The following is a 22245-nucleotide window of genomic DNA, read 5'->3' on the forward strand; positions in this document are numbered from 1 at the left end:
AAAAAATCTACCCCGGCTGAATGCTTAAAGAATGTATGAAAAATCTGATATGTTCTCCTCTGCTTACACAATAGGTCTATAAATAGTTAAAAACTTGCCCATCTATAGTTAACAAAAATGCTATATTACATAAATGGATATGCCTAATGTAGAAGTCTATTTGTCTAATAATTGAATCAACCCAATGTCTGTTCACTATGGCCAATGGTTATTCAACTATAGGATCTGAATAACTTTATTTAAACAGAGGACAACCATTTTTACATAGGAAAAAGCAACGTCCTCATGAAATGAAAAGTTGGTTATTTCAAAAAGTAACAAATCTCACAGCTCCTCCAGAGACTATGGAAGAAAGCCTTGCAATCTGATTCAGTATCATGATAGTGGAACATCTTTATTTGTTTCCATCAACGTCACAGAATGGCTCCCTCCCCTTATTGGTTCTGTAATTATACTCTCCCAGTCTAATTTCACCGTTAACATCAAGACGTCACTTTAGTTCTGTGGATCTGGGATATTCCAGGGGCAAGCAGAGTTTTAGTAACTTTTCTAGTTCACAGCTAAGAGTCTGTCCATGGGCATCTAAATCCATATACCTGTAATAGAACTCCCAACTTAGCAAAGGTTAAGGGGCCCTGTACAATTAACCTTGCTAGATATTGCTCTCTCAATGACAAAAGAATTGTGTTTCTCTCATTCTCCGTTTTCCTGATAGTAAAATAAGTTCAAAATGCGTTGAGGGGGGGGGGGAATAAAGCATGTATCATTTAAGACAGGCCATTAAATGCTGAGTTATAACTAATTCTAGAGATATTAAATGGACAGTAAACTTTTCAGTGCTAATAGCCCAAACTATTCTCAAAGCTGTAACACTCTAGACAAAACTTGGAGACACTCATTCCACCCTTTTCTCTCATCAGGTTTTGTGGTACCAATAGATCAAATTGTTTAACCAAGACAGATGGTCATGGGTTTATTATTAAACTATTGGGCATTAACCAGCAAAGCAGCCAAACAACATTCAGCCTTAGACTAAAAACAGAGCTTAAATCAGCTCCTCACAAAATCTATTTTGGTTTATGAAGCCCACAAATTCTGTTGAAAGTTGGGAAACATCAGTGCTCCCTTTTTAATGAAGATGTATGCTGAACAGTAAGAAAACAATGTACAAGGCAAATTGACCACAGCTTAAAAGAAATATCTCTTCCACTCAAGAAGAAGCTGTGGTTTAGGAGGTGGAATGTACAAAAATAACAAGACTCAAACTTTATAGCATTATTGATTGATTTCCACTTCATAGCATATTTCACAATGCAGATTCTTGTAAATTGTGGTTATGTTCGCGAAAACAAAGGATTTTTTTTAAACAAACTGTGCCAAAGAGGAATTGACATAGCTGTGAAACAAAGTTTCTGTAAATGAATTTTTCCATCTGCTTTAAATTGGTTTGCTCCAAATCAGCCTTTTTTATTTGTTGCTCATTTCCTAAAATACAAAATCTAACCATGCAAAGGGCCTTTCACTGTAGTGTAATGCAATAGATATTATGTAATGCTTTTTTAAAAATCATACATCCATATAATTTTCTTTGTGGAAAAAAATTTCTCTACCTAAAATAAATCTTCAAACATTTCGTAGCAGAGTACCCTCTCACTCCCAAATTCAGATCGTAATTGAATATGCATTGATGAACTGCTGTATTTGCTGAATGAGAGAAGCATTAACTGGAGCTGAAAATTGTTCTGTTCCATCCCTTGGATTGGATTCCACTGAGGATAAGGCTAGAGAGCAGGGAAGCAAAAGCCAAAATTACCTGCCAGTCAATTGTCACAAGAAGCTGTTTTCTGTAGGTTTTAAGGATTGGCATTGCTGATGTAGTTCAGAATTTGAATACCTGATTATCAGAGATAGGTGTAACTAGTTCCTATTCAATATTTTAGAAATCTCTGTGTATCCACATAGGTCTCTTTAGATGTCTTTCATTTTGACTACTGGTCATAATTATTTGTGACTGGGCCTTCAGTATATCTTTTTGTTTGTATAATTTCTAGTCTTTCTCATACTTTTTTCTTCTTCTTCTTCAGGGTTTTAAGGTGACCTACTGAGTGAGTTCATCAGAACCTTTTGTTCTTAAATCCGTTACATACTTCTTTTTTCCTTCTTCCTTGATATGAATTCATGGGTACCATAATATTCTTGTCCCAGTGAGTTACTTTCACTTCTTCAACCAATCTCTTATTTATTCGTTGATTCATTTATTTAAAACTCTTCTATGGCCATCCATTTTATGTGCCACAATTCTGGGTGGCTCACGTTTGTAAATTTCCCCAAAACAGTAAAATCAGAACCCAGTACTCCAATTACCACTCTCTCATACATCAACAAATACACTTCTCAGCCTTCAATCTCACTCTATCCCACTGTTTAGTAAGGGCTAGATCTAGAATATCAAATGGTCTCAACAAAATTTCTATGCTGAAGATTGTGAAGTTTGGTGCAGGCATTGCAACACCTTCCTTTTTTTCAATTTGCTTTCTTTCTTTTGAACGAGTTGCAGCCTCAGTTGTAGCCTTACACATGTATATACATCCATATATGTATCATCTTAATCATATCATATCTTTCCTGCTGCGTTAGGACTTCCAATTCTCCATGTTTGTTTCCTGTACTTTGCACTGGTCTAGAATCAGTTAGATTGTGAGCAGTGCTTTCTGCTGGCTTGCTGTTGCAGTTTCTTGACAATCTCCATCCTCATTGTCTCGTGTATTTTGGGTAGTAAATTTAGCTCTGGGCTTTGTCGCTGTCTCCCTTTTGTTCTAGTTTAACACCCTCCTGAATAGATTGGTGAATATGTTCTCTCCAGTTTTGATGAGATGCCGCCAAGAATCCTTTATATCAGAGGTCCCCCTTTTGGACACCAGGGACCGGTTCCATGGAGAGAGGTTTTTCCGTGGACCGGAGGGTGTGTGGTTTTGTGTGCTGCCTGCATCTCCCGGATGGGGCTTTGCTTGTTTGCGCTGACCAGTTGCTGGCATGCCGTGGCCCAGTACTGGTCAACGGACTGGGGATTGGAGACCCCTGCTTTCTATAGATGATGCATCCCCTGAATGCAAATAGTCCAAACGGTTCTTAGCAGCACCATGGCCAGTTTCAGGAACTTGATTTCCCTTCTTATGTCTTGATGTTCAGTTGAAAGGATTGACAAAAATACTATTTATGCTTTCAGTCTTTTTCCTTCCTGCCCAGGACCTCGTATTCTCTGGAAATCTGCTCAGGGTCTTTTCCGGCTGGCAATATTGTTCAATTTTGCATGAATCAATAGGAAGTGATGACTATTGGTAGGTTTGAAGAGCAGCCTGTTCATCCCTTGGATACTGGTATCTAGAAAACAACTCAGCTCCTGCCTTGCCGTATCATGTCTCCTATCAGACCTGTCCCAACTTGGGCGTTCAGGAAAGAAAGACCCTCGATTCCATTCATAGTGAAAGGTATACTTTTACTGATGCCAAGTGGTTACAGCAGAGCAAAGGCAGATCTGAGGATTTCCTCCTTGTCCTGGTAATTTTCCTTTCTCCCAAGCTCTCCCCCTCACACACCAAGTCATTTTGGAATTGTCCAATAAGGTTCAAATTAAATGTGTTGGTAACAGCTTCACCTTTTGGCGCCTCTTTGGATGGGCATTTCACATTCCATTCCCAGACTTGTGTCTTTGATTCTCTCAAGCTCTTTTCTGGGCTGGCACCTCTGGTTTCTCTCATCCTCTCATCCCCCTTCCCTATATCCCCTTGCTCCTCCCTCCCCTCTTTTAGAGCAGGATGCCATCAAGGCGGGCTGAAGCAATGCAATGGCAGACCTGATATTTACTCATTCTGCATCAATTCCTTTTGTTAAGGAAATCACCACAACCACAAGGCACTTTTTTCTCAAAGTAATTATTGGGTTTTCTTTTTGTTTTTGTTGTTCCATGCAGTGCTTTTTTTGTAAAAGAAAAAGGTGCCGGAACTCACACATGTCATACAACCCACCTTGCCTACCCTACAAGGTTCCATCCAAAAAAGGTGCCGGAACTCCGTTCTGAGCGTTCTATGAGAAAAAAAGCCCTGGTTCCATGAAGATCAGATTGCCTGAGATGGCTAGGGATTGTCTTCTGCAGAGAAAGTCTGATACTAATTGCTGAGCTCTGAACAACATTGAATATCTCCCCAACCCTTTTTGGCTTCTCTGATTCACTTGGTTTTTTTTTTTCTTCTGGTCTTTGCTTTCCTTCTCTGGCTCCTGTAGAACCTCACATGTCTAATCTAGAAAGTTCTCTTCTTTCCTGGTGAATTGCAGTGTAGAAACTCTTTCTCCAAGCTCTTTTCCTTTTCTTCCAATAAGAACACAAGGTTGTACACATATAGTTTGAGTTCTCTTCAAGCAGCAGGACAAAACAATTCAGATTTCTTTGCAGATTACCATATGGTATTTTTTGTTGTTGTTCTTAATGATATTGGAGCTGGTTGGAGTCTCCCCATTGCATTGTCCCTGCCAAATTCCCTTGTTTCCTCTCCCTGTTCATTCACTTGGTTTCCTTGGTTTCTGAAGAACTAGCTTCTTGATACATCCAGGTGAGCAGAAAATAATACTCTGTTTGCATGTAATCAAATGTAATTTAAATGATCCCATCGGTGTGAAAAAAGTCTTTCTTGCATGTAAATAAAGCTTATTTTGTGTAGTGATAGCTTTGTTAGTGATAGCTTTCTTGTTTTGCTAGTGTGGTGTATCCATTCAGAGTTATTAGGCTCTCTTTGATGGCTTTATACGGTGGTATGAGACATCTTTCCTATATGAGGCCAACAGTTTATATATATTACAACAGTATATTATATAGAGACTAAGGGACGCGGTGGCTCAGTGGGTTAAGACGCTGAGCTTGTCGATCAGAAGATTGGCAGTTTGGCGGGTCAAATCCCGAGTGCCGTGTAGCAGAGTGAGCGCCTGTTACTCGTCCCAGCTTCTGCCAACCTAGCAGTTCGAAAGCACGTAAAAATGCAAGTAGAAAAATAGGGACCACTACGGTGGGAAGGTAACAGCGTTCCATGCGCCTTTGGCGTCTAGTCATGCCAGCCACATGACCACGGAGACGTCCTCGGACAAGCGCTGGCTCTTCGGCTTTGAAACAGAGATGAGCACCGGCCCCTAGAGGTGGAAACGACTAGCACGCATGTGCAGGGGAACCTTTACCTTTTATTATATAGAGAGAATTTTAATTACAGTAGTAAAATTGAATACAAACTAAAAGAAAGAAAAATAGGAAGAGTGAAAGGTGCAAAACAGAAAAAAAACATAAAAAATAGAAGAGGAAGGATATAGTAAGAGAGAGAAAAGCAATGTATAAAGAAGTGACTTCCAATTTTCAGCACAAGTGTAAACATTTTTAACTCTTTATCCCCTTACTTGTAACCAGTGATCTCTTACCCGAAGTCTTACGTAGCCTTTTGCTCTTTCTTTCAACCTTTTTAAATTCTTAAACTTACGATTATGTTCTTTCTTGAAGAATAGAAGGAAAACTCGTCTTATCATTTTCAGACTTGTCAAGCCAAAGGTCTCTAATAGCTTTAAAGTAGTTAAGAAGTAATTTCCAAATTTATTTATTATTTATTTATTTATTAATGTAATTTATATACCGCCCTTCTCTCAAGAGACTCAGGGCGGTGAACAGGGCAATACATAAAAGTTAGATACAAAAATTAAAATTAAAATTATTAAAACATGATTAAACAATGCCCATAAATAATACAAATTTAAAATTGAAGTTATTAATAAAAATCCCAACCCGTCCCATCAGGCCAAATGCGATTAGAAAAGTAAGTTTGTGAACTTAACGTCTTTTAAAAGGTGCTGACCATGGTTATGAGCAAGCAAGATGGCTATTCCCATCATTGCCCAGTACACAAAACCCACCGGGGACAGCAGCCTTGTGGTCTGCTCACAAGCAACACCTGTTTGGAACACATGTGGACAATCCATCACCTTCTTCCTATCCGGTGGGGTTCCAAAGAGCTGGTCTACTCACCAGCAATTCATTCTTCACTGTGATTGTCTCTTCCTCTGCAAGTTTTAAAATGTAACTTGATGATGGACTTAGATACCTTTTGACAAAGCTACCCTGAATTTCTAAGTATGCTGGAAATATACCAGATGTTTTAAAGCAATAATTGTATTTCCCTCAACAATTATGTGAGATCAAAATTATGTTATTAAATAATGAGACTAATCTATGTAGTACATGGACAAGTCTGGGTAACAAGCCAAAAATCGTAACTCTCTATTCACAATGTAAAGAAACCTATGGTGCATTTTAGCTACTTCAAATGAAGACAGATTGAGGAGTGATATACGTAGTCTCTTCAATTACTTTTGCAGGCTCTTTATATCGTCTGAAAATTGTTCTCTTTAATAACAAATTCCCTTTGGGTGGTGTGCGTCTGATCAGCCACACACACACACACTCTGACTACTTCCAATTCTTCAAGTAGTTTTGTTCTTGCTGCTTCGGTATAATGTGAAAAGACTAAGCATACATGGCTGACTTTGAGTCTCTTCTATTTCTGAAAATGTTCCATTGTGTGAACAAGTAAGGTCAAATAGCCATCCTGATGTAGAAAGGAATTATAAGAGTGAAAGCATTTAACCTATAAATTCAGTGTTTGATGCTGCTTGGTATTGATATTGATCTTTGCACCATTAGAACAAATTTGTACTTGGGGTACCAACATGGCACCTAAGGTCACCACCATCACCACATGGGCAGAGGCCACACTTTGGCAATGGCCAGGCTTCCTGGATTAAAGGGTGGTTGCCCAAGCCATCACTTTTATCACAATTTTTTCCCCAGCAATTAAATCTGCCTATTAAGTTTATCTGTCTTTCAATTCTGGAGCTGACATTTTCAAATGAATTTTAAACATGACATGATTTTTTTTTCCTTCAGCTTTAGCACAATTCTGTAACAACCTAAAATAGTTGTCAACGCTGCTAACATCGGATGTTCTTGCTTTGACAACAGATGGAAATGCAACCATTTTCTCTATTGCTTTTAGAATTAGTTGCTGCTGGGAGGGGGAATAGGGCTGAGCGTCCAGCTAGTCCAATGATGGTAAACCTTTTAGAGACCGAGTGCCCAAACTGCAACACAAAACCCACTTATTTATTGCAAAGTGCCAACACGGCAATTTCATCTGAATACTGAGGTTTTAGTTTAGAAAAAAAACAACTCACACATTAACATCTTTTGTCTTAAAAGAAAAACACAATAACAAAACTTTGAATAATACAAACAACTTTTTACAGAAAGGTAAAAAGTTTGCATTTGGCACACTTTTGAACAATTAATGCGATTTTTTGCTGTTGTATGCATGCTGATAATTTGTCTAACCTTGGCTCATACTTTGTAAGTTTGAGAGCAACACATGAAGCACTCAGGTCATCTGTTAGTCTATTTCTGGTGTCAGATTTTATATAATTAAAAGCTGAAAACAACACTCTCTCTCCAGAGGGTTGTTTTGGCTAGGAAGGGGCTTGAGAAATGGCTTTTTCCTGCGAAAACCTAGCCAAAGAACAAGGCGCATGTGCCCACAGAGAGGGCTCTGAGTGCCCTCTCTGGCATGCGTGCCATAGGTTTGCCACCACTGAGCTAGTCATTACAATAATAACTTAATCGTGGGAACCCAAGGACATTGGGCCCAGAGCTGATAGTGTTTTGAGGGGCTGGAGAGCTGGGGAGAAAGCCCGCACTTCAAGCTAATTGAGAAGTGTGTTTCTGGTTTCAACTATGTAGTGCCGATACTTTGTTTCTCGAATAAAAGATTCTTTAAGGTAAACAATACCTCGAAGTTCTTTTGAAGAGTTTCATCGAAACTATGACAATAGTATTAAGTCTGTGTATTAAGACAAACAGTTTCCCATGAATGCACATTACCAGCATGAACAAATGTTTGAGGTCTAAATGCAGTAGAAACATCAGTCTTTTTCAGTATTGCCTGTCTCAAGTCCTCACTTCCCCAAAATGTAAATAAGACTTTGAGGCACAATCCCAAGCTATCTGGACTTGATACAAAGAGGCTTACTCCATATTATAAAACCACACCTAATGGATCTCGGATTGGGGAATATTAGTTTTATAGGCATGAGACATCACTCTACCTCATCAGTCACATAAATGATGCAAATAATGTAGTTTTATCTGAAGTTAAAATAGGAGATTCCCAGAAGTGATGTACAATCTTTAGAAGTAAACCCCAGTTTTTATCAAAGCTTGGTCTCTTCTTTCTAACAACGTAAAACCTAGCGAGACATAATTATTGTTTGTCAGGAGGAAAGTTGATTCTGGAACAGTGAAAACAGTATGTTTTCCTTAATGACAACTAATTTCATAGTTCAGACTTGTCTCTGAGCTCAGCTTTTCCTGGATGCGAAGCAAGCATCTGTGACCCATCTTTGCTCAACTTCTGGGCTGCCAACTGATCCTGAAGACAGAAAATCCGGCCGTTCTCAACAGATTCTGGACACTTTCTGGGATGTTTTAATAGGGTTTTATTCTATGGAAAGTGCAGCTGGGAGCTTGTAACCTAGAGTGTGCAACTCTGTTTTCCCTTCCATCTCTAGCAGCTTCTCGTGTTTAAAATCTGAGGCTGAAGGCAGCTGTGAAAACCCCACAAGGAAAATAAAGCAGCTGCCAGTTGTTTCCAAATAGGACATTTTATTCCCGATGTGTTTCAGAGTAAAACTTGTAATTAAAGAGCACTAAAAATGAGCAGAATGAAGGATAGCAGCACCAAAAGCTGATTTGATAACATTTCGTAAACAATAAAAGTTGTTTACAAACAAAACAATTCCATGCATACCCACATATAAATAATGTGTACATGTACTTGTATGCACACATGCAGGCACACACACACACACACATGTGCACACACATGATCAGGAAGATCAATATGCCAACAGGATTTGTCAAAAACAGATTATGTCAATCAAATCTTACTGCATTTTTGACAAAGTGACTAAATTAGTGGACCAGCAAAATGCTGTAGACGTGGACTTCAGTAAGGCATTTGATAAGTAGACCACAACCTACTACTTGGTAAAATAGAAAAATGTGGGTTATACAGCATCACCACCAGATGGATTCGTAACTGGCTGACCAATTGCATTCAATATATAGTCCTTACTGGAACCACATCTATAGGAGGGAATTATGCAGTGGAGTATCTCAAGGTTCAGTCTTAAGGCCCAGTACTCTTCAGTGTCTTATGAACCATTTATATCAGGGGATCCAAGGGGAACTCATCAAACTTGCAGATGGCATCAAACTGATGGAAATAGCCAACACTCCAGGATCTCAACGGACTTGAATGCTGGGCCCTATCCAATGAAATGAAACCCAGTGGTAAGAAGCATAAGGTATTACACTTAGGCCTGAAAAATGAAATGCACAGGTATAGAATGGCAGTAACTGAGAGAGATCTGGGAGTTCTGGTGGACAGCCACTTAAATAGCAGCCAGCAATGTGCTGTGGCTGCCACAAAAACCACAACCATATTTAATGGTTTTAATGCCATATTTAATACTGATTAACCAGAAATCAGAAAACTATGCTTATTTTCTTATGATCCTAAAGATCACCTGTAACTTTAATCTTTAAGAGCCACTCTTAGAAATTACATTTTAAAAGCTAAGGATATGTAAAGAATGCTATTTTGCATTGCTCCATTATCATTAAATCACTCAGTTCCTTATAATTCTTCATGATTTGATGGTTCTCAAGTCACCAGCACTTTCTGTCTCTAAGGAAGCTTTTATAAGCCCCTCATCTATCTCTTTTCTCTCCTTCTAGACTCTTTTTATGGCCTTTGATTTTTTTTCCAAGGTTCAGGTTTTTTTCTAATGATTTTGCTTTTGCATCATGAATCTTAAAATATTGAAGGTTTTGTTTCAATATTAATGCTTCCAGTAACCTGTCTGGTTTTATTTCATTCAGCATTGAATTATTTATTCTTCTTGCAATCCAAGGCAATCTCAACCTTCATCTCCAGCATCACAAATTCAAAGACGTCTAATTTTCTTTGTTCGGAATATTTTATTCTTTCCCAGGCATATGTTAGAATTGGGAAAAGCAGGGCCTTGGTAGAGTATATCTTTGCATGACTCTGCACTTTAATTTGGGTTTTGTCATAGTCTTCCTTTCAAGGAGCAAATGGTTCTTTTTTATATCCTTTGTGAAGGTACTTGTAAAGCCTAGGAAGATAATGACTGTTACCATTTCAGTTTCTTCTGCTCCCATATATATTGGGCTAGTGTTGCTTCTTGACATAGTCATAAGAGTGGTGTTGTATGTTGTGTGTATGCTATAATACTAAGCAGCAGTCAGACTTTCCCCATCTCTTCTTTCACCTTCAACAATGAAGTCTTAAACCAGGGGTCTTCAAACTTGGCCCTTTTATGACTGGTGGACTTCAACTCCCAGAAGTCTGAGAGTTGAAGTCCACCAGTCATAAAAGGGCCAAGTTTGAAGACCCCTGGTTTAAGACTTCCTCATTTCCAGCATTAAACTGGCGTCATCAGCATATCTGTTGATGTTTCTCCTAGCAATTTTAATTCCAATTTCTGTTTCTTTTGGTCAAGTATTTCTCATGATATATGCTGCATATAAAGGGACGCGGTGGCTCAGTGGGTTAGGACACTGAGCTTGTCGATCAGAAGGTCGGCAGTTTGGCGGGTTGAATCCCGAGTGCCGCGTAACAGAGTGAGCGCCTGTTACTCGTCCCAGCTTCTGCCAACCTAGCAGTTCGAAAGCATGTAAAAAATGCAAGTAGAAAAATAGGGACCACTATGGTGGGAAGGTAACAGCGTTCCGTGCGCCTTTGGCGTCTAGTCATGCTGGCCACATGACCACGGAGACGTCCTCGGACAAGCGCTGGCTCTTCGGCTTTGAAACGGAGATGAGCACCGGCCCCTAGAGTCGGAAACGACTAGCACGCATGTGCGGGGGAACCTTTACCTTTACCTTTTTATGCTGCATATAAGTTGATAGTATACAATCTTCATATATTCCTTTCCAAACCTTTAACTATTTAGTTATTCCATATCCTGTTCTAATTATGGCTTCCTTGTGATGACCGTAATTTTTCAATAGGCAGATAAGACGGCCCTGTGCATGTTTGTACGGCTAGCCACAGCTTGTTGTGGTCTCCATAATCAAAAGCATTACTATAATCAGGAAAGTTAAAAAAAATCCCTCTTTTTTGAACTTCCTGATCTTCTTCATTATCCACTGGATGCTAGCAATGTGATCTTTGGTTCTCTTGCTTCTATTTTGTTCTTAAATCTACTATTTACATTATATTGTAAATATGCAGGTCTTGGTTTCAGAGACAGGGACAAACACAGTGAAGGTGTTCAATATTGCTTTTCCTTTAGTATGATTACATCTTTTCCAAACTGATATTCTGTATAATATCTAGTTTACAAATATGCTAGTCTTTGGTGAGAAATTAAATACAAACATACTATTAAGAGGAATACAAACTTCTCTAAAACATGTGTTTCCTGATCTGAATTTGTCCCTGATATATCCTTCCCTTCCATTAAATTATTTGAGAAGAAAATGTTGTGCCTCAATCCATTTATCTTAATTGCTTTGTATCTTAATAGAGGTTTACTAACCAAAGAACCAAATTATTGCTTGAATTAAGCTGTTCTAAACTTAATTAAAAGCTTTCCTTTATAATTAAAAATAGCCCACAATAAGGAAAAAAACATGAAAAATCTCTTTTAAATGGCTTGTTTAAAATACCTTTAGACAATAACACAGTCTCTATGTAACTGCTCATTATGTAGAAGTATTGCAGTTAATTAAAATTATAGAAAGCTCCATTCATGTGGGATTGCATTATATATATTCTGGTGATACAACTTTAGTTTTTAGAAATGCTGTGATAACAGAATTTGGAGATGAACTGGGGCAGAGGGGCCTTTTACACTTTTGAGCTTTTAAAATTCATAAATTGCCAACTGAAATTCACATATTTGCATTTTTAAAATATTACAAAACTGTCTGACCATTTTCAAGGTAAAATGTGCAGATTCAAGGGTTTCACAGACAAGCTTGTGCAGTTCTTAGCAACATTTTTCAGAAGTATTTACTCTTGCTTTCTTCGTGGGGCTGAGAAGAATTGGCCCAAAGTCACCCAGCTAGCTTTTTGCCGAAGGCATAACTAGAATTCATGCTTGTCTGTTTTCTAGCCTGGTGCCTTAACCTACTAACCCAAGCTGGCTCTCATTTTAAGTTTTGAACAAAACCAAAAAAGATGTCTCTGCTTTGGCAATTCTTTTGATAGTCTGGAGGTAATTTACTTCATGTTAGTTATATTATGAATGAAGCAGATCTTTCAGTCACATGCATGAAAATAAACAGCAAGTTGATTTCCAGAATATGTATTCCTATATGTATTTTGCTTCTATTCTAAGCAATTTTATAATTGCTCATACAAAACAGTAAAATGCCTATAGCAGCAAGATCATATGAAGTGTTAGTACCACTTTATAGTCCCTTGGTAAGATTACACTTGTAATAGTGCATCTAGTTTTGGTTGCCACAATAAAAAAAAGATGTTGGGACTCTAGAAAGTGTGCTGAGAAGAGCAATAAAGATTATTAGGGACCAGAGGGTAAAACATATAAAGAAATAGTTGCAATAACTGAATATGTCTAATCTAATGAAAATAAGGACTAGGGTTGACATGAAAGCAGTATTCCAATATCTAAGGGGGTGCCACAAAGAGGAGGGGGTCAACCTATTCTCCAAACCACCTAAAGGCAGGGACAAGAAACTAATCAAGGAGAGAACCAACCTAGAAATAAGGAGAAATTTCATGACAGAATAATTAACCAGTGGAACGGCTTGCCTTCATAAATTGTGGATGCTCCATCACTGGAGGTTTTTAAGAAGAGATTGGACAATCATCTGTCTGAAATGGTATAGGGTGTCCTTCTTGAATAAGGGGTTAGATCTCTAAAGTCCCTTCCAACTCTCCTGTCCTGTCCTATCCTTGACTTGGACATAGTCTCACTAAAACTTTTATTTATTTTATTTATTAAATGTATATAGCCGTTCTTCTCATAAACATCAGTCTCTTAACTTCTTCATAGTGCCCTCAAAGGTTCATCAAGATGCTCTCAAGACAAATTTAATTCCAAGTAGTTGCATCCATGCATTTTTCTTGGCAGTGAAATGAAAATGTTCTGTTTCATTGTTTTTTTGTTTCCTGTCTAGCCAATGACCTTGGAATCCCCAGGGAATCCCACATCTAAGTACTAACCTGGGGCAACCCTGCTTAATTTTTGGACATCGGCCAAGGTCAGCTGGCTGCTACCCCAAGCTCAGGTAGACAGCAAGTACAAATCCTGTTGACAGATTCATGTAATTTTCTTGTCAACAGTACAAAAATGGTTTCCATTGCCTTCTTCCAAGATGTGCTTTTGACTTCTTAATCTAGGCTACGTCTTTGAATTCCCCTGTAATTCACTAAGAACTAACTGGGATGAACTAAGGGTTCCACATAACTGATCACTGCACTCTCCAGAGCTGCATTCAAAGTCATGGCCTTCCAACTAAACATTTTGGCTTCCAGGGAGAGATTGAGGAGACATTCCAAAATTGGGAGGGTGGACTTTTGTACTCATTTGGCAAAGTTTCTGATTGTGACATTTTCATCTATGCAAGAGGTAAACCTGGGAACACATCATAGTAAAGGTAAAGGTAAAGATTCCCCCACACATGTGTGCTAGTCATTTCCGACTCTAGGGGCCAGTGCTCATCTCCGTTTCAAAGCCGAAGAGCCAGCGCTTGTCTGAGGACGTCTCCGTGGTCATGTGGCCGGCATCACTGGATGCCAAAGGCGCACAGAATGCTGTTACCTTCCCACCATAGTGGTCCCTATTTTTCTACTTGCATTTTTACGTGCTTTCGAACTGCTAGGTTGGCAGAAGCTGGGACAAGTAACAGGTGCTCACTCTGTTACGCGGCACTCGGGATTCGACCTGCCAAACTGCCGACCTTCTGATCAACAGGCTCAGCGTCCTAACCCACTGAGCCACTGAGTTCCTTACACATCATAGTACCTGAAAGAAATTTCTCAAAAAAGTAGAGTGTAGTGATTCCATCATTAAGGTGTTTTATGTGGTCCTATCTGTATACCATAAAGAAGGTATACTCGGGTTTTATCAATAAATACTTTAATTGTAGTTAAACTAGTGGTTAAGGCAATAGAAACTAGAAACTAGAAACCAGAAGACTGTTAGTTCCAACTCTGTTTTAGGCATGAAAGCCAGCTGGGTGACTTTGGGCTACCCAAATACCTATAAATGCAGGAAACAAACAAACAAGGAAGGGTGTAGTGGGGTGCCCCGGGGCTCTGTTCTGGGCCCAGTGCTCTTCAACGTCGTCATCAACGATTTGGATGAGGGGATAGATGGGGATTTCATCAAATTTGCAGATGACACCAAGCTGGCAGGAATAGCCAACACTCCAGAAGATTGGCTTAAGATACAGGAGGAACTTGTCAGAATTGAACATTGGGCGCTATCTAACAAAATGAAATTCAATGGTGAAAAAAGTAAGGTTCTACATTTAGGCAAGAAAAACCAAATGCACAGGTATAGTATAGGTGGTACCTTGCTCAATAGTAGTTACTGTGAGAGGGATCTCAGAGTCCTAGTGGACAATCACTTAAATATGAGCCAGCAGTGTGCTGCAGTTACCAAAAAAGCCAGCACAGTGCTAGGCTGCGTTAACAGAGGGATAGAATCCAGATCACACGAAGTGTTAATACCGCTTTACAATGCCTTCGTAAGGCCACAACTGGAATACTGCATCCAGTTTTGGTCACCAAGATGTAAAAAAGATGTTGAGACTCTACAAAGAGTACAGAGAAGAGCAACAAAGATGATTAGGGGACTGGAGGCTAAAACATATAGGGAACGGTTGCTGGAATTGGGTATGTGTAGTTTAATGAAGAGAAAGGTGAGGGGTGACATAGCAGTGTTCCAATATCTCAGGGGCGGCCACAAAGAAGAGAGAGTCAAGCTATTCTCCAAAGCACCTGAAAGCAGGACAAGAAGCAATGGATGGAAACCAATCAAGGAGAAAAGCAATCTAGAACTAAGGAGAAACTTCCTGACAGTTAGAACAATTAACCAGTGGAACAACCTGCCTCCAGAAGCGGTGAATGCTCCAACACTGGAAGTTTTAAAGAAGAGACTGGACAGCCATTTGTCTGAAATGGCATAGGGTTTCCTGCCTGAGCAGGGGGTTGGACTAGATGACCTCCAAGGTCCCTTCCAACTTTATTATTATTATTTTAAATAAATACACTGGTCTACATGGGAGCATCCTTCCCTAAAGCCAACCTGTTCATCTGCCGGGATATGTTCTGCCTCAACCAAATCAAGCAACATTTCTCTTAATTGAATGACGTTCCATGCAATAGTGGATCAGTTGTAGATTGAGGGTGGAGGTTTGTTCTCTGAGCTTGTGGGTTGGTTTCTGAACATTTCATTACCAGGATAGGTAACATCTACAGGGGAGTTTGGGGATGTCAGTATCAGTTTACAAGGGCTTCAGGTGTGGGTGTGTCAGTGAGGATGGGTCTTGGGATGGGGAGGTTACATCAGGTCAGGGTCATTGGGAGGTGAACTTCTGGTTATGGGGGGCTTGCATGGGTTGGTTGAGGGTTGTTGCTGTCTCTGATTGACTGTGCAGTTGATTTGGATTCTGGGAGGTTTGTATGCTGGTTGTAGGTCAAAGTGTCTGTTGATGGAATTGCTTGTGGAGTGCCAAGCTTCAATGAACTCAAGTTACTAGCTTGGCCAATGATTTTTGTGTTGCTCTGCTGAAGATGTTGTTGTTGTTGTTAGCTGCAAAGTCGTGTCCGACTCATCGCGACCACATGGACAACGTTCCTCCAGGCCTTCCTGTCCTCTACCATCTTCTGGAGTCTATTTAGGCTCATGCCTACTGCTTCAGTGACTCCATTCAGTCACCTCATTATCTGGCGTCCCTTTCTTCTCTTGCCCTCAACCTTTCCCAGCATTAGGCTCTTCTCCAGTGAGTCCTTCTTTCTCATTAGGTGGCCAAAGTATTTGAGTCTCAACTTCAGGATCTGGCCTTCTAGAGAGCAGTCAGGGTTGATCTCCTCTTGGACTGACCGGTTTGAATGCCTTGCAGTCCAAGGGACTCGCAGGAGTCTTCTCCAGCACCATAATTCAAAGGCCTCAATTCTTTGGCGCTCAGCCTTTCTTATGGTCCAACTTTCACTCCATACATTGCAACTGGGAAGACCACAGCCTTGACTATACGCACTTTTGTTGACAGGGTGATGTCTCTGCTTTTTAGTGTGCTGTCTAGATTTGCCATGGCTTTCCTCCCCAGGAGCAAGCATCTTTTAATTTCTTGGCTGCAGTCCCCATCTGCAGTGATCTTGGAGCCCAGGAAAATAAAATCTGTCACTACCTCCATTTCTTCCCCATCTATTTGCCAGGAATTGAGAGGGCCAGATGCCATGATCACTGAAGATGTTACTAGCCTGGTAACGAAACATTCTTAAGAGAATGACCCTTCACCTTCAGTAGTGTTCTATACATTCTGCTGATGATATGAAGCATACTAATGCCTGTTTTTTAAAAGAAAAATTCTAGTCCCAATTCCCATAGAGATTTTGCTGTATTATTAATATAAATGAAAAGGGAAGCTAAGGTGAAGGTCCACCATTCTAAATAACTACTATGAATTTTATAGGGATAAAGTCATCACCAGGGGCATTTTCCTGTTTTGATCTGCTTGGCCAAAGATAAGATTTCTGCACAAGTTAATGGAGCCCATTGCACAACACACACACACACACACACACACACACAGAGAGAGAGAGAGAGAGAGAGAGAGAGAGAGAGAGAGAGAGAGAGAGAGAAATTTACACCATTATGGCTGCCATGGTTGACTTTTTTTGCCATGCCTTGCAAATGCCGTTGGTATGGTCAATGATCCCAAGCTCTGATAATACAGTAGAATTCCCCCCTCCCTTTTGAATTTCTGAATTTTTCCTGGTTTTTTCTTTCCTGTTGACATTACAGCAAACTTAGTATTTCTTTATTGCTGCAACCAGTCCTGAGGGTTTGTATAATTATATGCAACCTTGGCCACTGTAATCACCAGGTGGGAAAGAAAGAGCGCTCCTTACCATAAAGATAATTGTCATTAACTTGGACAATTATCTTTGTCGGTGTATATGTGACTGGTTTTGTTTTTTTTCCATTTTTGACCGCATGGCAAAATAGATGTACAATCTTTTGCTCAGTTGCTCAGTCCTTGCATATGATCAGAGACAAACATTTTATCCTTTTGGGTAAATGGATAACTAAGGCTAACCAGGCTGATCATATGAACAGAAAGAAATATCCCCCACTTTCTCCCATAGTTAGTGAAAAATGTGTAGACTGATGGTTGACTAATAACAGATACCCCAGTCCTAGTATGTTAATTAACAACCTCTCCTTCTGCTCCTCGTGGGTTATTATCAAAGCTGTTCCGCTTCTGTCTTTTCTTTCTCTCCCTAATAAACATCAGGTTTTCTTTCTTTAGCTCTTCCATTCCCATTGATCACCCTTGACCTTGTCTCCACAAACAATCCTTCAGGGTTTTGTTTTTTTTTTACAATTTCCTCAGGCCTAACATCTTGAAAATATCATGAAAACTAGAAAACAATAAAATGAAGAGGCATGTGGCATGTTTTTAATTGATTTTCGTAGGGTTTTCAAAAATCATGTCAACTACAAGCCTATAATGCTTACAGGCAAAATGCCTTCATCCTAACAAAGGCATCTCTTGATATACATACAAGTCTCACTCAAAAGAAGCTAGAAAAAGTGCTTTATTTTCTTTGCTGGAAATCAGATGAATACTATTATCATGCAAGTATCTTTTTCTATGATTGGCATTCAATAAGACATTAGTAATATGTGATGATGGGTGTCATCATTTAGTCATAAATAATGGATGAATACAGACACATACTCTCTCTCAAACACACTATTGTATTCCCTTAAGGAAATACATACTACAATAGGTATGGTATAAGAGGCAAATGCCTAAATTACAGTGTTTCCTTTGGGAAAAAGTAGCATCTAATCCTTTCAGCCAAAAATAGGTAATTGTACATTTTTAAATCATACAGAAAATCTGGAATGTCATTCCCTCACCCCCACATACATACAAAGCCTGAAATATTTCTTAGTCCCCACCTATGGAAAAGGCTTAGATTCGTTACTTTTGGCTGGACTTATTTAGTCCATTATTATTTGTGGTCAGTTCTGACCACAATGTCGCTTCAAACATAGAACTCAAGAGGAAAGGGTGAGGTTAGTGCTATCTTAGATCTGTTTGGAAAAGGCCAGGAGCTACAGAAATCTTTCTAAGTATGAACTTCCTTTCCATCTTCACCTTATTTTAAGAATCAGGTGTGAGCCATATGGGCTGTATAACATTGAATGATGGGAGCTTGTTTTGATGGTGATAACAATTTTAAAAGAATCCTTGTATTCTTCCTCTCCCCCACCCCCACTCCCTCCCCCCCAAAAAAAACAAGACAAGAGTGAGAATCTTAATCTTAAAATCTTAAGAGTTCCTAGAATCCAGTATAATACAGGTACAGGTGATAGAACAGGTTTAAATGAGCATCTTAGACTTTAAGAGTGCTCGTTTCAACAGACTTAGAACTTGGGAAGGATTCCATGGATGGTAATCTTAAAGGAGAAAACAACTCAAAAAGCTTGGGAAACTCTGAAAAATGAGATTATAAAAGCCGACTCTAACATAATACTACTGAGAAGAAGAAAAAGAGACCAAACCAGCATGGTTGCATAACAAACTCTCTGACAAACTGAGAGACGAAAAGGACAAGTTTAAAAAAGAATGGAAAGAGACACACACAACTAAAACAGAATACCAACAAATAGCCCGAATCTACAAAGCTCAAGTCAGAAATGCCAAGACTCACAATGAACTAAGACTTTCAACAAATATTGAAAATAATAAAAAATAATTTATTTCAATATGCAAAAATCAAGAAAAATGTCAAGGAAACAATCAGTCCCACTAATGGAGAAAATGGCAAGTAGGTGACTGGTAACAAAGAGAAAGTGGAATTGTTTAATTCATTTTTTTGCACCTGTCTCTATGGAAAAGGAAAAAAATAGCCCAACCTACTAAAAAGCAGAACCACAAAAGACAGACTTGGAATATAAGTCAAAATAGCCAAGAAAATGGTAAGGCTACACCTATCTACTCTAGATGAGTTCAGATCATCAGGAACAGATTACATCCATGGTTGTTTAAGTAGCTGGTAAAACCACTGTTGAAGGGACGCGGTGGCTCAGTGGGTTAGGACACTGAACTTGTCGATCGGAAGGTCGGCAGTTTGGCGGGTCGAATCCCGAGTGCCGCGTAGCAGAGTGAGTGCCTGTTACTCGTCCCAGCTTCTGCCCACCTAGCAGTTCGAAAGCACGTCAAAATGCAAGTAGAAAAATAGGGACCACTACGGTGGGAAGGTAACAGCATTCCGTGCTAGTCATGCCGGCCACATGACCACGGAGACGTCCTCGGACAAGCGCTGGCTCTTCGGCTATGAAACGGAGATGAGCACCGGCCCCTAGAGTCGGAAACGACTAGCACGCATGTGCGGGGGAACCTTTACCTTTACCTTTTTAAACCACTGTATCATATCTTTCAAAGATCCTGGAGCACCGGGGAACTACCGGAGGACTATGGAGCTAATGTGGTTCCAATTTTCTTAAAGGGACAAAAATGGATCCAGAAAACTACAGACTAATCAGCCTGATATCAATATTTGGGAAGATCATCGAAAAGAGAATCAAGCAAGTGATCTGTAAACACTTAGAAATAAGTCAATGCTATTACTAGAAGCCAACATGGGTTTGTCAAAAAAAGATCATGCCAGACAAACTTTATTGCATTCCTTGACAAAGCAACCAAATTAATGGATCAGGGCAATACTGTGGATATACAGTAGAATACTTAGATTTCAGTAAGGCATTTGACAAAATTGACCACAGCCTACTTCTTGGTAAGATAGAAAAATGTGGGATAGACAGCAGCTGCATCACCTGATGCATTCATAACAGGCTGACCAACCATACTCAATTTTCCCAGATGTTCACAGACATGGTTACCTTTCTAAATTTATTTTCTTTTTCTTTAATCCTAGGGTACCATTGTTGCTCCACTGCTACAGTTATCAAAGCAAACGAGAGCAGGCTATTCCTTTTGTTCTTAGAATCCTCTTAGAAACTTTGGAACAGACATGCCAAACTCGCGACGTCACATGACATCACGCGACGTATAAGAGCTTTTTCCCCATTGCCGGCAATGGGGTGGGCGTGGATTCGTTGTGATGCATCTGGCCTGTGGGCCGGCAGTTTGACACCTCTGCTTTAGAGAATGAAGCTTCAAGAAATCTTCATAACCAAGTAGCAACATCCCTACCTTACAACTTATCTTTTTCTTTGTTTAAATCAAAAGTGAGAGTGAGAAGAAAAGGAAAGTATTCTTCATCTGACCTGGGTAGAAACCAAAAGGTTGCCTGCCATATGGGTGAAACAGAGGTGTGGTGGCAGAAGAAATGAAGAAAACATGGTGGTCAGGAGATGCACTGGACCTCGTAGTCTCCATGGGCCATTGTTAGGTCAACTGAAAGGAAGTGGTGATCAGCTGGGGACATAACCCAGCAGCCCAGGAAGAAGTGAATATACAAGGTAATGAACGGCCCTTGGAGGGGAACCTGACCATTAATATTCACCACCTATTAGTTTCATCTTCTATGCTTCTTTGGTGCCATATCATTTATTTCAATTTGTGTTTCTTCAACGTTGTGCAAGTCTACCTGTTCATTTCAGATGCCCAAGAAGTATTTCCATGTAACTAACTACCGACACATCAGCAATCAAAATATTACATTTCAAGCCTTTTTCAGTACTCAAACTCTGCTGCCTGATTTCCCCAAGTGCAGCGTTTTGGAATTGGATAGCTGAGATTTATGCAGGCAGACGGCTTCCTGATGACTGCATTTCTACAGAGGTTCAAGAACATAAATTAATGAAAGTCAATTGCAATTTATGTTTCTCAAATTAGTTCCAGATCCCATTGTAAAAGGAGCATGGCATGAAAGAAAAACAGACATTCTAGCCAAATTCAACTCTTGCTGGATGAAAGGCTGTCATCAGGCAATGTTCAGGATAGGAGCGTCTAGACTGTAGTTTAAGATTGTTCATTATTTTTCTTGCGGATAATTTTGACCCTTACCATAAAGGCATCATTTACTGCAGAGGCAGGAGACCAGGATCCTTAAGACATGCCCAATTTACAGTTCAAATCATCTCTCTCTTACAAAATATGATACACATACTTTTTCCCTTTTTCAAGCATATGACAGCTACACATTGTAGCAGTGTTAAGAATTCATTAGGGTTTGGCTGCCTGTGTGTGCTTGAAACTCCCCCCCCCCAAGATTTAGGAACTTCCTGTGATTTTATTTTAAAAGGGGGGGCATGTCTGAAATAGGAGCATGGGAAGCTACCTTATTGCACATTGGACCTCAGTCCACCTTGTTTAGTGCTAATGGTAGCAATTCCTCACATTTTGGGTCTAGAGTTTTTCCCTCCCCAAATAGGATAGTCCCAGGATTAAACTTGGAGGCTTCATGCAAAGCAGCCTTTCTATAACTTTTCACTTCAGATTTTCACTTTGTGATGGAAACAGGAGTCTGTGTTGGGAATAAGTTTCACAAGGAGGTTGTGGAAAATGTTTAGGACTCTGTGTCATTTATTACAGCTTTGGAAATCCTCTGAAAGAAGGGCCTTGCAATGTGTGAGAGCATGCATGTAAGGGGCATATTTCTCTTAACCATGAAAGCAGCCATGTTTTCCATAAGCTTGACATTTGTTCTGGCTACCTACTTCACATGCCACTCTGGTGCTTAATACAGTACATTCCTACTATAATGAATGTCAGTAGCCCATCTCCTTTAAACACATTTCCCTTTCACTCCAAAAGGGACAGACCAACAAACTAGGAGTCTGAATGGCAATAGTGAAGTGTGCCCATCCCACTTTTCCATGATTACAATAATTATGGGA

At 39.7% G+C, this 22245-nt stretch overlaps 1 protein-coding gene across 1 annotated transcript in view; it reads left to right on the forward strand.

The window, feature by feature from the left end:
* The window catches only part of SCUBE1 (signal peptide, CUB domain and EGF like domain containing 1), a 226743-nt gene that overhangs the window by 23672 nt on the left and 180826 nt on the right, over positions 1 to 22245 (forward strand). The window lies entirely within an intron of this gene.

This window comes from Vipera ursinii, assembly GCF_947247035.1.
Source record: "Vipera ursinii genome assembly, chromosome: 6".
Classification (NCBI taxonomy): domain Eukaryota; kingdom Metazoa; phylum Chordata; class Lepidosauria; order Squamata; family Viperidae; genus Vipera; species Vipera ursinii.